We start from the raw sequence: 15,525 nt of genomic DNA, 5'->3' as shown, positions 1-15,525 counted from the left end.
TTATTGGGTGCCTACTAGTTTCCTGGGCTCTGGGTCCTAGTACATGGAGATTCTTTTAATACTCTTTATAACTACTTCCTCTCTTTAGTAAAGAAATAAATTAAATTAACTCCTTGATCATGTAGTAAAAACATTTGAATAATGTTGATTGCATGAAAACTATCCAGATGTCATTTCTTCCACCACCTTCTTCAACCTGCCAGGAGAAAAGACAGCTTTTTGTAGAAACTCTAATGTTCTGACTACCCTTGTTCTACATCTTGCTTCTCCTTCTGTCTGGGGAGTGAGTCCATGTAAATGCTCCATTTTCCTCAGCTCCTGGAACTAACCCCTTGCCCTCATCACCCTTTTGCATTTAAGACTATGTAAGATCTTACCAGTTTCACTTTAGCCTATGAGGCTCAAGCTCAAGTTCAACCTCCATCCAAGCTAAAACTACCCAGGGCCAAGAGTCTTACATTTTGTAGGCACTTGTACTTCTGTTCCTAGGGCCTCAGGCCATACTTATCTTACAGGGACTCTTCTGCTACTACTTGCATTTCTGTAATGCACATTGATGTCTCCCCTTGACATATGAGAGAGTGACGTTGGCGTAACATGGAGCAGTGGGAGGAAAGAAGACAAGCTCTCAGTGTAGCCATGGTGCAGGCACAGGGATGTTTTCACTGCATTTTAAGAAAATTAAGAATTTTTATTGCAGCTAGGAATTCTTCCCCAGGAAGGTCACCCCAGGTGTGTGTTGGCAACTTGCAGCTATTCTTTGGCAGCCTTAAGAGCTGACCCAACAGCTCAAGGCTCCAGGGTCATCAGCACTGCCCAGTACCCACTGGACTTGCTCTAAATGAAGGGCTGCTGACACACTCACTTGGTTACCATTATGCATGTTTGATGTCTGGCCACACTGAGGTTCCAGCTGTTTTTGCTCATGCTCTGACACCGAGGCAGGATTTAGGTGGAATGTCCTACCCTACTTTTCCAATGTCCCTGTCATTTGTAGGGGGCAGGGTTTTCAAGGGTCTGTGTCATGTGGCTGCCAAGTGTACTTACCTGGGGGCAGCGCTGAGCCTTCAGCAGCAGGTCCTGATGCTCATAGGATCTTGGGAGCTTTGCCCATCAGCCTTTAGTCTGCCTGTATCAGAAACCATGGCGATGACTCCTGTCCAGCATCTGTAACTTAGTGTCCCCAGCTCTCCTGTTCTTCCTCTGAGTCTGGCAATCAGAGAACTACTGCACTGTCCTGAATTCTTCAGCTTCTCACCTGCTGTGGGCATTCTCTCAACCCTGAGGCCAATGGTGTCATTGGCGTCTTTGTGAAATGCCACAGTGCCTGAGCATCTGGAATGGCTACTGCATTTGCTTTGAGGGGAGAGGCTCAACACAAGGATAGAGCTCAACACTGCCAACTTACCCCCTCCCAATCTGCTCATGTGTCCCAGAGCTGAAAGCCATAGGCCATAATTGCTGCACACTGAATGGATAAACAAACCGTAAATAACTCTGTGAACACATCATAAACATGGGGCCAACCTGTCTCTCCTAGCCTGTCTGTCTCTAAAGGCTGAAGGAGTAACATGAACAAGGGTGCCTCTTTCCCAGGACTTGAGGCAGCAGGAAGGGATCAAAACTTCAAGCAGAAGTTTCTCTTATGGGTGGGGTGGGGCAGCTGGACTTCATCTTGCTAAAGCTGAAGCAAGAGGAAGGGGGTGGTCTAATGGACAGAGGGAAAAATTGCAAAGCCAAGGAAAAGAGAAAGAGCCAAGGCTAGATTCTAAGAGGGATGAAGGGCCTCAGTTTCTGAAAACACTAAAAATACATCTTCTTGCCACTGCACACATATGAGCACAAATGTGTGTGTGTGTGTGTGTGTGTGTGTGTGTGTGTGCATATACACACACCTCTGCACCACTAGAGACTCACCCTTTCTTTTCTATAAAAAGAAAATTATGGGTAACCAGGTCTGGTAAAGGCCACAAGCAGGCTGACACTGGCCTGTCGATATGTTCTGTCTTTTGTTCACATAAGTTTATAAATTATTTTTACATGAAATGCCTTTAGTTAGCGGGTGTACACTGTTGTTTGCTGTCGTCCCCACCATGCCCTAACATCACAGTGTTTCTTATCTCCCAGGTCTCTCTAGCAGGTTTTTCTCTAAAATCCAGTACTCATAAATTTTTGTAGAGGAGACTTTCCTGTGGGTTGTAGGACAATTAGCAGCCTCCATGCTTTCCACCCACTAGATTCCATTGGTACCCCATGCACCACCCATAGCTAAAATGTTTTGAGCTTCAGAGACACAAAGCAATTTCCTTAAAGTCTCATGGCTAGTTAGTGCCTGTACCAGGAGTAGTTCTATGATCTTACACACCTAGCTTAGTGTTCTTTCTCCCATGGTGTGATAGTACACCCACAAATTAGCAGTTTTCCCTTTATATAAAGAATTTCCTGAGTCTCTCTGAAGACACCTCTTAAGGTAGATTACTTGACACTCTTAATGTACAGTTCATGGTAAAATGGCTGGATGTATTATTTAGAGGTGATGACCCCCATATTTCTGAGCCCACTTCCTTTGCCTATTCAATGGGAGCAATAATGGTACCCAGTATCAAGCTGATCTGCACTAGTTGGCCAGAAGTTGGTTGGGGCTCATATTATCTGATTGTTTGGCGTCTGTGACTTACTGGATCTTAAATACTTTGACTCACCCGACCCATCTTCCTAAGTTGTGATGATGATAAAGTGAGAGAGTCCAGATATGATTGGCACATTGTAAATTCCCAGTAGACATGAGCTGCTGTTTTCACTACCCACAGCCATAACTGGGTAAAGGAAGCTCACCTGCCACTCTTACGTTATCTCCTCTCTCCTTCCCATGCCTGCCCCACTCACAGGGTGCCTTCTTGTTTCTCTCCTTTGGCTGACTGTGCTCATTCTTGCCTTGGAATCTTTGCATGTCTTGTGCCTCCTGCCTAGGGTACTCAGACCAGGCCTTTATTCTGCGTCTTGGTTTGTAGGGTTCTGTTCAGGTGCCCCATCTTCAGGGAGTCCTTCCCTGACCTTCCTCTATGAATATTAGGTGTCCCCTTAAAACTCATGGGTGAGACAGGCAAGAAAATTTAGAGGTAAAATGACGGTTGTGAGACCCTCGATCTAATCAGTGCATTGATTCCCTGCTAGGGATTAACTAGGTGATGACTGTAGGCGGGTAGGTGTGGCTGCAGGAGCTGGGTCATTGAGGTGGTGCCTTTGGAGTTTATATTTGTGAGCAGAGCTTAGTCTCTTCCTCTGCTTCCTGGTGTGATGGCCTGAGCTGCTTTCTTCTGCCTTGTCCTTCCTAATGTCATGATGCTCTTTCTCACCTCTGGCCCAGAACAATGGAGTCAGCTGTCTCGGAACTGAGACCTCTGAACCCAAGAGCACCAAACAAATTTTTCCTCTCTAAAATTGTTCTTGTCAAGTCTTTTAGTCACTGCAGGAAAAGGCTGACTGAAATAAGTACCCTCCACCCAATTCTGAATACCACTGTGCTAGCTGGACTACTATTGACTTTTGTCATTTTGTGTCTTCCTCCTGTCTGTAAAAAGGAACTTGGTATGTGTGTGCCATAGCTCCACATTCTGTCATGTCATGGAAGAGTCAGAGAGCCCAGCAAACAGCCTCGGTGCTCAAGACATACTTGTGGAAGGAATAAATTAAATAAGAACTCTGACTCTGATTCCAAGGCTAGTATTATTTCCTTTTCATAAGATGTAAGATGAACATGATCCATTCACAAACAATTTGTTCACTGATTCATTTGTCCCTTGGTTTGTTTGTTCATTCATTCATTCAGCAAACATGTGCTGTGTACCTTATCGGTAATCTACCTTCTCTGTGCAGAAAATTTCAATGAGCAAATTTCACTTTTTCTTATTCTTCATTATCAGCTGCAAGTGAGTAGAAAAAAAATAGAGGCTTCCAAGACAGATGCAGACATGTTTTTTCATATCAGCATTCCCCAGGTCTTGCTAGCCCACTGTCACCCAGTGCCTCTTCTGTGTGCCAGGTGCCACCCAGGCACTGACTCTGCAATGGAGAGGTCTGGTTCCAGGCCCAGGCTGATTTTTCATATCACAGTCTTCTCTGCTCTGTTCTCCTGACACGCCTGTGCTCATCACCCTGGCCTGGATGCCTGCATGGCTTTCTCAGGCGCACACAGACTGGCCTCTTATTGATCAAGACAGTTCAGCTGCTGGCAGGCCTCAGGGAGACAGCTTGCTGCATTCTTTTCTATTTAACCACCACCAGTTCATCTGAATTCCTAGGATTACCCTCTGGTTTCAAGACCATCTGTGAACCAGCGCACAGCTTGCTCAGATCTTCCCTATTGTGCTTTGCTTTTCCTTAAAGCATATACACTCTATTCTTCATAAGGATTTTAAACCTAAACATTATGTATCAAAAGGCAGGAGTAAGGCAAGTCATGGACACAGGGAACCTGTGATGTCTGGATCCTATCTCTCTTTCTTAGGTGGTGATTTTAAGGTCTTTCATTTTGGAAATCCATCTGGTTGGCTTTCTGGAGCCGGTGAAGAGGGCAGTTTTAATTTTAGTTTGGCACGTGACTGTTTTCATAGGACTCATAGCCATTCCTACGGCGTGTATTTCAGTCCGCTCTCCACACAATGCTCCTGGAGCTGAGCTTTGACTTTGCTCAGAGGCATCATCTCCCTTGGGCCCCTAGAAATTCATCCTCCACAGTTTTGTGCTGCTTTTGTGTGCCCTTACAGATCACTCGTCAGCTTTAACCCCTGAAAATATACGGTGTCTCTCCATGGGTCTTCCTGCCTGCTCAGCTGACTCAGAATCTGGAGGACAATTTTGACCCAAGACCCAATGAATGTGTTGGAAAAGGAAGCTCCAGGGAACATCCAGGCTTTGCATCCAGGAATTATCACCATCTGAGTTCTAAACACCAGGATGGCTGGTGGTCCGAGAACAGACTCAACATTAGAGTCCACCTCATTGCAAAGTCCCCATGTGCTAGGAGGACCACTCTTCTCTTTACAGATTTTAGAGCAAATTCTTGTGGTTTCACCCAGACAGCTGTAACTCTTCACAGAGCTTAGCAAATCATAAGGTACTGGGAGTGGATAACTCTGGCTCTCCATAGTCAGCCAGCATCAATCAGTATATGACATTAACATCCCTAAACTTTGAATCCAGTGAGATTCAGAAGGTTCTTTTTTTTTTTTTTTTTTTTTTTTTTTAGGAATTGGTTGGGGTTCCCTGAAAGTGCTGGAAGTCTTTAGTTTTTAGTTTTTTCTGAGGCGGTGAAGGGGACATATGATCAGTAATAACCTGGGTTTTCTGCTTTTGCTGCTGCCTGCTCATGTGCATCCCGCAGCTCTCAGGCGCTTATTGGGTTCTCACTGGGTTCACTCACCAGCTCATTATTTAGCTTTGCTCATATTTTCTGTCTCCTGCTCTGGTTCCCTAGAGTAGTTTCTTCCATTTCCAAAGCCCTGCAGGGCCATCAGTCCTACCCCCACCAAGGTTAATCTCCAGTTTAACACCACTGTTTATGCCAAGGGGACTGTCATCTTAAGTTTTTGGTTAAGGGCTCTGCTAAGGTCTAGGCTAAGGAAGGACAATGATATACTCCCCACTTTCTGTCACACATTTCCATAAAAATAGCACTCACAGAGTCCTTTATGGATGTGGTGTCCCCAGAAGTGGCCTCTGACCCTGAAGGCCAAGGGTCCGTGAGGCCAGGTAGTTTTCTTCATTACCATGTAGTGTTGCAATAGACCTCAAATGAAAGCAAAAGCCCCCGTGCATGTCTGCTTTGGCCACATACACATAGGCCTTCATTTCATTTCAGAACACCCAGGACCATCTGGACTATTCCAGGAGAAGGGACACTTTATCTTTATGGGATGACAGAATAGAACTGCCTAATAAGAGTCATCCCCATTGGCCCAGGTGAGATGACTTGTCTAACCCCCACCCCCAATGTCTATGCTCCTGTGCTCTTTAGTCCCTGGCCTCAGCTCCTTATTTCCCTAGATTTGACATTAATTCACAGCCCAAACCCTGAATTAAATCTAGGCTTTGTGTGACCTGGACCTTGTGTGAGAGACTGGGAAGGCAGGTATCTGCAGAACCTTCTCCCTGGGATTTGGTTCTATTCCATCCTTCATCCACCCTAGCATTGAGGTACATGTGAAGGGAACTGAACTGCCTTGTTACCCAGTGAAAGGTTTATAAAAAAGAGGGGACTGTATGGGACTCTCAGAAAACCTCTCTTCAAGAGAGAGTACATCATAAGCCCAAATGTACAAGATGTTCTCTATTTAAATTCTACTCACTCTTTCGGGGCCCAGTTGGACGTCATCTTTTCCATGTGTCCTTTATCCTGACTCTAACACTCATTCAACATTGTGGATTTGCACTCCATCTTCAGCATGATCTCAGTGCTCTCTGGGATGTAGCTGAGGCCATCAAAGCATTGTGTGCCATCCATGTATATCTAACCGGAAACACTTGTCTTGAGATGGTGGAGCCCTGTAACTATTGACCTCATGCCTAGTTCTGGGATTCATCTTGATCGATGCCCATAATGCTGCTCTGGACTTCCATTTCACAATTTTGTTAGAGAATGTGATTCTTTGAAGTGGGTATGATAAATTCATCTTATAAGAGCCTTTTGCAACATTTTTATTAAACTTTACCATGCCCGGGTTCATAAGAAGAATCACAAAAAGATGGATCTCTAAACAGATCACCAACTTTTTCCTTTACATCACAAAAACTATTTTGGAAGAATGATCCTTATTCTTCCACTACTCCTGGTAGTCAGGAGTCTGAAGTGATCCTGATTTGTGCTTTTCCTAGATATCCTCTTATGGCTACAATTAAGATTTTCCAAAAATATGAAAGCTTCAAAGTTCTTAGGGATGAAGAGCCTGGCAGTGACAATGTGAAGGCTTGTGGAACATGGCATTATGATACTAATGATTTGGCCATATAAAGTGTCCTTCTTGAAGCACACAGCCTGGATCAGACTGAGGCTGAAATTATTGAGCACACTTAGGAAATTATTCTTATTCATTTCTGGTTGTATTTCTTAATTGTTCACCTTGTTCCAAAAGTGATTTGTGGCAAGAGATCTAATTTGGATTTAATTCATGATATAAAGACTTATGAATTTTCTTAGCCCACAAATTCAACATGATCCAAAAGTAGTAACCTTATGGTGCTTTCCCTAGGCAGATTCATCCCAGGTAAAGCACCTGGGTCGGGTGGACAGGAATGGGACACAGAGGAAGAATGTAGGACAGTGAGGAAAGCTTGAAGGGCCCAAGAATATGATGTTAGTCTTGAGAAACAAAGAATAGCTCTGAGAAATGCTCACTAACTGTCAGAAATGCCGAACTATTAAAAGAGATTTCAAATGGAGTAGGATGCACTTTTTTCCCAAAGCTGAATCAGGTCAGATGCACAAAAGTTACAAGACATCAAATTCTCATGTAGTAAAAGGAGTGATTTCTAAACAAAGGTTTCTAATGGAGCACACAACTTTCTTGTGAGACAGCCTGCTCCCCTTTATCAGCAAGGCTCAGAAAGAGACTCTGGCCACCTGCAGGGATATTGTGCCAGTTTCTTCTCTCTGGTCCTCTGGGGCCTGGGCCAGGGAGTGGGTGCAGTCTGGGGCTGAGCCAGCCTGAGCGGTGCCTGGTACTAGGATTGCAGCCCTTGGGTACTGTGCCAAGAGAAGGGAAGCAGATATTAAAACAAGGACTGACGCAAAAGGACCAAAGTACTGGGGGCCAGGTATGTCACAAATGGGTTACCAAACGGGGAAGGGCAGAACAGACGGGAAGCAGGATGAATCCAGTCAGGGTAGGCGGAGACCAGCGGGATCTGATTTCATGAACTTGGTCCCTCTGTAGTGGCATTGCATTAGCAAGAAACTAACTTGTCTCACTGAGTCAAGTGTGTAGTTTTTTTTATTTTATTTATTTTTTAGTTGCAGGTGGACACAATACCTTTATTTTATTTTTATATGGTGCTGACGATCCAACCCAGTGCCACATGCATACTAGGCAGTGCTGTACCTCTGAGCCACAACTCCAGCCTCAAGCGTGTTCTTTTTATAATTGGGAATCTCGACCTGACAGATTCCATTCCAGGAGATTAGTCTTCTAATGTTACTTATGTCAGTAATTGTCCTCAGTGAAGACACTGAGAATAAATCTCTGGCTAAATCCATACATTTCAGCCTCTTGTATCTTCTCAAAGACTGAGCACAAGGTTAGGAAGACAGATTCCTTTGTTCTTTATGTATCTGCCATGCTCAATCAGGAAAATTAGCCAACTTTCTTGGTTTTCAGATTCCTTATCTGAAAAAAAGAGGAACTTGCAAGTAGCTCTTCCTCCAAGTCTAAATCACCAGGGAGGGATTAATTTGTTAATTTTCCTTTGTCCATTGCATTCATTTTCCTTTACCCTAGGCAACATATTCCATGACACATATTAGCATGTTTTTTTTTTCCCCCTTGGCCTCCAAGTGTATTCCTGTTTTCCAATTGATATTATATGTTTGTGGACCAGTTAAAACACAGGAGAAATGACTAGGGATGTAGTTAAGTGGCAGAGCATTTGCCTAGCATGCACAAGGCCCTGGGTTCCATGCACAAGGCCCTGGGTTCCATCCCCAGAGCTGCTGCAAAGAGCAACAGCAAACCTCTTGCTGTACTGGCTATAGATGTCATAGTGCCCAGAAGCGGGGAGGTCAAATCACCAAGGAGATGGCAGAAAAGAAGAACTCCAAAAATTTCTACTTATAGAAATCTGGATTCGAAGCTCAGTTTTAAAGAACACTGAGAATGAGAACAATGCTTACCTCAAAATGACCAATTCTTACTGTGATTCTGTCACAAGCAGAATTTGAGATAAGCCAGATGTATGAGTGACTTATCCAGGAATGTGGCCTCAGCGTGCAGGAGCAGGGACATGAAGAGTGGACTGAGAAGGAGGGAGAGTGGCTCCAAAGATGCATCCCTGAGCTGGTCATCACTAGGGACAACTAGTGGCGTGGCCTGTGGGAATAGCATAAATTTTTAGAAAGTACCTTTTAGAACTATTCACTTGGGGTGGGGGGGACAAAAAGATATCTGTCCATTAGTTCCCATTTCCCACTGGTCAAAGGTTACTCTGTAAATGTTAATTCTCTAGCTTTTTGAGCTAGTGCATTAAATAAATGGCCACAGGTTTCCCAGTTTCCCATGCTGTGACATCAGAAAGCTTCAGATAGTGAAGCAAGAAGATGAGGCTTTCTCAGGTGATTGGTGGAGGAGATTTGATGCAGTCTTCAGGAACTGATCTCCATAGTCATGGGGGAATAAGAAGCGAAACAGCAGGATTTACAGTATGCAAATATGGTGACCCAAATTCACTACCTCTCACTGCCACTCCAAAGCTTTGTGGCTGATAATTTTGCACATACACTTGAACAGACGATCCTCTGGGCACACTCACCGCTTCTGCTGGAGACTGCTTCTCCCCTTGAGCACAGTCACCTCTGCGGGGTGCCACTTGTGCTAAGAATTGCCAGCTCTACCCTAGACACCATGCGACACTTAAAATTCTTCCTGTCCTACAACTTCAGGGCTTGGTTATTTGGCTAGAATTCTTACTCCCAACTCATCCATTTTAATGAAACCTTTTTTCAGGAGGCTTTTCAGTCATGGAAATGTACTCTTAGAGGTAGTCTCCAGGCAGTCCATTGGTGAACAGAGCTTAATTTGATGTTGGGACTAAAGCTACATAAATATTAGCTTGAACAAGTACAAATGTGTTTATGTGCTCTACTAAGCAGAAGTTCTAAAACATTCACAGATAGGAGTGGAACATAAAGAGAGAATAATGCAGAGTCAGAGAGAAACAGGAGAGAGAGAGAAAGAGGGGAGAGAAGGAGAGAGAGGGAGGGAGGGAGGGAGGGAGAGAGAGAGAGAGAATGAATCTTGAAGCTCAGTAAGAAAGCAGAAGAAATGAACACTGTCTCCTAAGTCTTCCCTGTGTGTACAACTATGACCACATATTACTAGATACACGAAGTAATCATCCTAGGAAAAAAAATGGTTTCCTTGTACTGGTTTAGATCTAACAGTCATCCCCACTCTGCCTCCACCTCTAAGCCACTTAACTTGAATTTCTAACATTTTCCAGAGAAGGTATTTAAGTGACTTTCATTATTTATCTAATGCTATTAAACTGTGGTCACTATCTAGAATTCCTTGCAAATGAATACTCTAAAGGCCCTGTGCTGTATCCTAAGCCCAATTCCTAGTCAAACCCAACAGAGAGAGAGAACAGCTGTTATGTGCTGGGCACCCCACGGACTTTATAAATATGTTTTTGACTGATTAACTAGGTGATTCCTATTCTCTGCATCTCGGTTTCTCATAGTTTTGAAAGCTGGGGATCAGTTGCTACCAAAGTCATCTCTTCCCAAGTGTAGTTAATCCCTGTTCTGATAGAAAGTGGGAGGGAAATCCAATTTACCACTATTTGAACCTACAAATCCTTCTCGGTCCCCTCCAGTCCCAGATTTGGAGTGTCCTGAGAGTGCTGAGGTTTGAATAGTGTCTCTTTTCAGAGAAATCCAAATACTTTTCTCTGAAAAGAGACACTATTCAAACCTCAGCATTCTTCTTGCACTCCTCCTTGGGCGATGCTAGTGAGATAAAGACAAAGACAGAGGTAGACAGCCATGACATCTTCAAGGTCAGGAAGAGAGTGTCATAGAAGGGTGACAGGTTGCAGAAGTCGGAGGATGAGATAAAATTCCTAAGTAAACTCATTTCCTGTTTCTTTATAAAAACACTGACTCCGTCTTAGCCATTTTTGTGTACTGACCATGATGATTGAGCTTGTAGGCACTGACAGAAAGGAGGCCTCTGAGGCCATTTTATATGGTTTGATGTCTCTGGAAAGAACTCTCCTTAATATATTTACATAGAACAGAGAAGAGAGGGGGTATAAATGGAACAGCCTGGAATGGAAATCTATATAACACTGATCGATGATGTCACGTACGGTCTGACAGGCTCATGCTTACTTGATCTTCTGTTAATCCTATTGTATTCGTTAAGACCCCTTCAAGTGCAAGTGAAAGAATCTTCAACTAGCTAAAACTAGTTCTGGGCTTTGGGTTCTGTTCTGCCTGGGCTTTACAAGATACCCATTGGACAAACAGTATCCCAGGCCACCACCAAGTGCTCAGTTGTGGATCCACCGATGCAGTGGTTTCCAGGGGCCCTCCCCAGGCTTCCCCTTGGTCCCCTTCTGCTGCTGTGTGTCCTTGCTCCTCAGCTTCTCTGGCAAGCTCTGATGTGTCCAGCCTCACCACTGACGCAGGTAGGCAGCTAAGTGACCACTTCTGCAATCCTCTAATACCTCCTGTATGTCTCCACTCTTCTGCACCGTGAAGGTCTGATTCTGAATAAATTCTCTTATTCCCACAGTTCTCGCAGTGGCTGTTGTCCTGACTGAAGCCTGAACAACACACTGGACATGTAAAAGTGGCATGTGTGCAGGATGCCTATCACCCACCTTTTATATATAAGAACACAAAACAAACCTTCAGGAGAGTTAACAATTCTTCTCAGATCACAGAAATTTCAAGTGAGAGGGTCGGAATTTTAACCCAAGCCTGTCTGACCCTAAAGCGCAAGCTCTAAGCTGCCAGCTAAACTGACTTGTCACATTTTTCTTACTTCTTAGTCACAGATTCCAGTCTTGTCTCTTAAGGATTAGGTACATAGTAACAAGAAAATAAAGCAGATCACTTCAAGGGAGAGACACAGGTTTAGATGAGCCGCTATTAAAATAGAACAAATGGACAACCAAATGCCACTGCCTGAGAACTGGAAAAAGAAAGCTGGGTGCCTCTCTAGTTCTCATTGGCCTCAGTGACCCTCCTCTTATGCCCTTTGGGCTGCGTACCTTCCCTGGCCGTGCGATACATCTGTGGACCATGCCCTGGTGTTTCCACGACTAGCTGGCTGGATGTGGGAATGCTTAGAAACCTGTTATGGCCACTCACCCTACTTTCTGTCCAGGTTGTTCATGGCACTTCTCGTGTGTTTCACTGATATTTGCTTCTCACACAGCTAAGTCAAAATGTACCCCCATGCTCATTTGAACTGGAAAAGTGGGAAAATGCGGTATGCCCCAAACCTCAACCGTGCCTGGGAGACCTGGGACCATTGCAAGGTTTTCACTAAAGAATTCCGGGTCTTTATGAGAAAAATAGAATTGCTCTTTCAAATAACACTTAAATCATTTCATATTGGGATATTTGAGTGGAAGGGTAAGGACATTAAAGCATACAGATTAAAATTAAAAATTTAAATTGAAAAACATGGTTTTCATAAAATATTCATCAGGTGAGTGAGTGTTTAAGTGGAGTTTATTAGGAGATGTGGAAAAGCTCCTCTGACGTGTTGGCTACATGAGGATGGAAAATCTCCTTCTAGAAGGCTTCCCTAGGTGGGCATGGACTTTGTCCACTGTGTACCTGTTCCATAAAAGTGCTCAATAACGATGCTTGTTGGATATAGAACTAAACCGAGTGAGGCTTGGATCTCATGAACCAAGAAAAACTAAGGAAAAATAGAGAGGGTGGGATGGACAGTGAGTAAGAAGGAGCCGAGTGTTCAGAGCAAGAGAAGTCAACTTTGTCAGAATAACACGGCAAAAGTATTGGTTCATGGAAGGAAGGATTAGAGTCTCACGATCCCCATTCCCAGGTGTTGGCTGATTCAATATGGCCCTGGAATTCTACTTCTTTGCTCTGAGTCTCAGTTTTCCTCTTCAATAAAATGAGGTTGACTTAAGTGGTCCTTGAGGGCCCTTGAGCTGTGTGATTACAGTTGGGAAAAACCAGAAAGGGCTGGTCTCTGTCCTCTGTCTGGGAATAGGTAGTGGTTTGGGAGGTGTAGAGAGGAGCATGAGCTCCCATCTATTCTCTTCATCTTGCCCACTCTCTTCCTTGCTCTCTGCCCTTAAGAGCACGGATTCTTTCTCTGGCTCAGCTTTCCAAGTCTCTTTGAACCTGCTCTGCCTACTGCCTACATTTCCTGGCAGCTCAGTTGGCTCGTGTCCTTAGGAGCAGAACAGAAGGGGCATCTCTGGACGGAGCAGATGAGGACAGAGGGGCATGGACCTTGACATGGTGTAATGCGGTGCCAGGCCAGAGTCAGGGCAATTTGTGCCCCAGCCAGAGCAAGAAGGTGGCAGAGGCAAGCTGAATGCACACCCTGGGTCCTTCTGGAATCCAACCAGCACTGGAAATTTTCACAAATACTAACTTCACTTGCCACTTTACAGGAAAAGCTGAGCTCTGAGCCATCTTTCCTTTAGCGGTTCCAGTTTGTTTTTCCAGTTGCCTTCTGCCTTAACCATCAGGACCATCTGCCCTTGAGCATGTGGGTCTAAGCTGATGGTCTTGTGAAATACCCAGAGACTCATACTCACACATATACACAAGCTAAATCACCTGTTCATAAACCCTCACATGCTCCATAGGCCCAAACACATTTTTATAATTCCTGCCCTTGTCCCCAAAATAAGTTTCTGGCCATTGAACTTTAAAAAGAACCAAGAAAATTTCAAAGCAGAGTTCCTTACAGTATAAATGCTTAAATTCAATTCCCATCTTTATCCTATCTCATCATTATCATTATTATTTTGTTTAGTAAACTTATTACAGTGATGATGATTTGCTTTTCAGAGTTTAAATGATTTGGCAGTTTAGATTTCTTTTTTTTTTTTCAAGAATTTCCAAAGAATCCCTTCATGAAATGGAATCACCTGGCAGAGATTAGAAAGATGTGTAAAGTACCATTTTCTAAATTACTGTTGCTATTGTGTGTGGTTATCAGAAAGTGGCAAATACAAGGACTACAGACAAAGCAGGAGAATAGTAAAAAGAACACTGTGTTTAGTCCTAATTCAAATCCTTATTACTAAGAGATGTGGCTTTAATCAGATAGTGGAACCCTTTGGACCTTTGGTTATCTCCTTGGTGAAACCGGAATAACAAAATCTATCCAAAGGGCTCAGAGGAGTAAAGAAAAGTACCTGGTACATGTGGATATTCAATGACATTGGAATCTATCATGATGTTGGGGGGATATGAGGTATCCCCCCAAAGCTCATCTGTTTAAAAAATGCAAGAAAGTTTAGAGATGCAATGATTGGGTTATGAAGGCACTAATGCAATCAGTGTATTTATTGATCCACTTGAATGGGTTAGCTGGATGGTAAGAGTGGGCAGGTAGGGTGTGGCTGGAGAAGGTAGGTCTTTGGGGTTTGTATTTTGTCCTCTCTGCTTCCTGGTGGCCATGTCCTCAGCTGCTTTTGTCCACCACATGCTTCTGCCATGATGTTCTGCCTCATCTTGGGCCCAGAGCCATGGAATTGATCATCCATGGACTGAGACCTCTGAAACCATGAGCCAAAAATAAACTTTTTCTCCCCTGTGTTGTTCTTGTCAGGTTTTTTGGTCATAGTGGTGAAAAGTTTGGCTAAAACACATGATGAATACACACTTATGCAGAATTAGTTAATCTGAAGATTTTGAAAGTAGCTAACTATAATTTTTCCTTAGATCCTGTAAATAATTATTATTCAGGATGACATCTTGCATGATTTTGGTGTGTTTCCAGAATAACCAAGTGAAGTTGAAGATATACATGTATATATATTCCTATACTATATATATATATATATATATATATATATATATATATATATATATATATATAAATAAATGGTATAGGAATTCCTGATTTTCAAGAAATCAGCATACAATAAAATAGTTTATGTGTGAAGCAATGCTCAGATTTCAGATAAAATTGCAGACAATTAGCCAGAAGAATCCAGCCTTACTGACACAATCATTTCCATGTAAGGAGCCACACCTGCCAAACTCAGAAAAACAGGTCCTTTGTGATTTTTCCTGGAGCACTAGCATCAAGGAGCTGCCAGGGTGAGAGGAAATGAATGGCCTTTTCAGTTCTCTTAATTCCTTGGACCCATATTCATCAAGATACTGAACATTCTCAGGAGGGGTGGGCTTCTTCCCCTCATTCTCGACCCTAGTCTCTACGCTAGAGGCTATTTAATGAGACATGACAAAGTTCAATTTCCTCTGGAACACCACCTGGGCTTATCTTGGAGTCCAATGCCCAACCGTGTTTGCAGCCTTAGTTCTCCAGTCTCTTGTTCAAAGTCATAATAAAAAGAACGTCTTGAAAGGATCTGTCCTGGCTGTGGAGGGTTCCAGGCAGCCAGCCAGCAGGGCACGTCTTGAGCTCATCCTTGCTCTCTCTGCAACATGGCTTCATTGTGGGACTAAGCTCAGACGGGGACAAATGCGAGTTGGCAGGACATGTGTGTCTGCTTCATCGTGGCACGGACAGTTACAGATTAAAAACAAGGGTTTCTAGTCCATTTAAAATCAGCAAGAAGTGTTCA

This window comes from Urocitellus parryii, chromosome 1, assembly GCF_045843805.1.
Source record: "Urocitellus parryii isolate mUroPar1 chromosome 1, mUroPar1.hap1, whole genome shotgun sequence".
NCBI classification, from domain to species: domain Eukaryota; kingdom Metazoa; phylum Chordata; class Mammalia; order Rodentia; family Sciuridae; genus Urocitellus; species Urocitellus parryii.
This window is presented reverse-complemented; position numbering follows the sequence as displayed.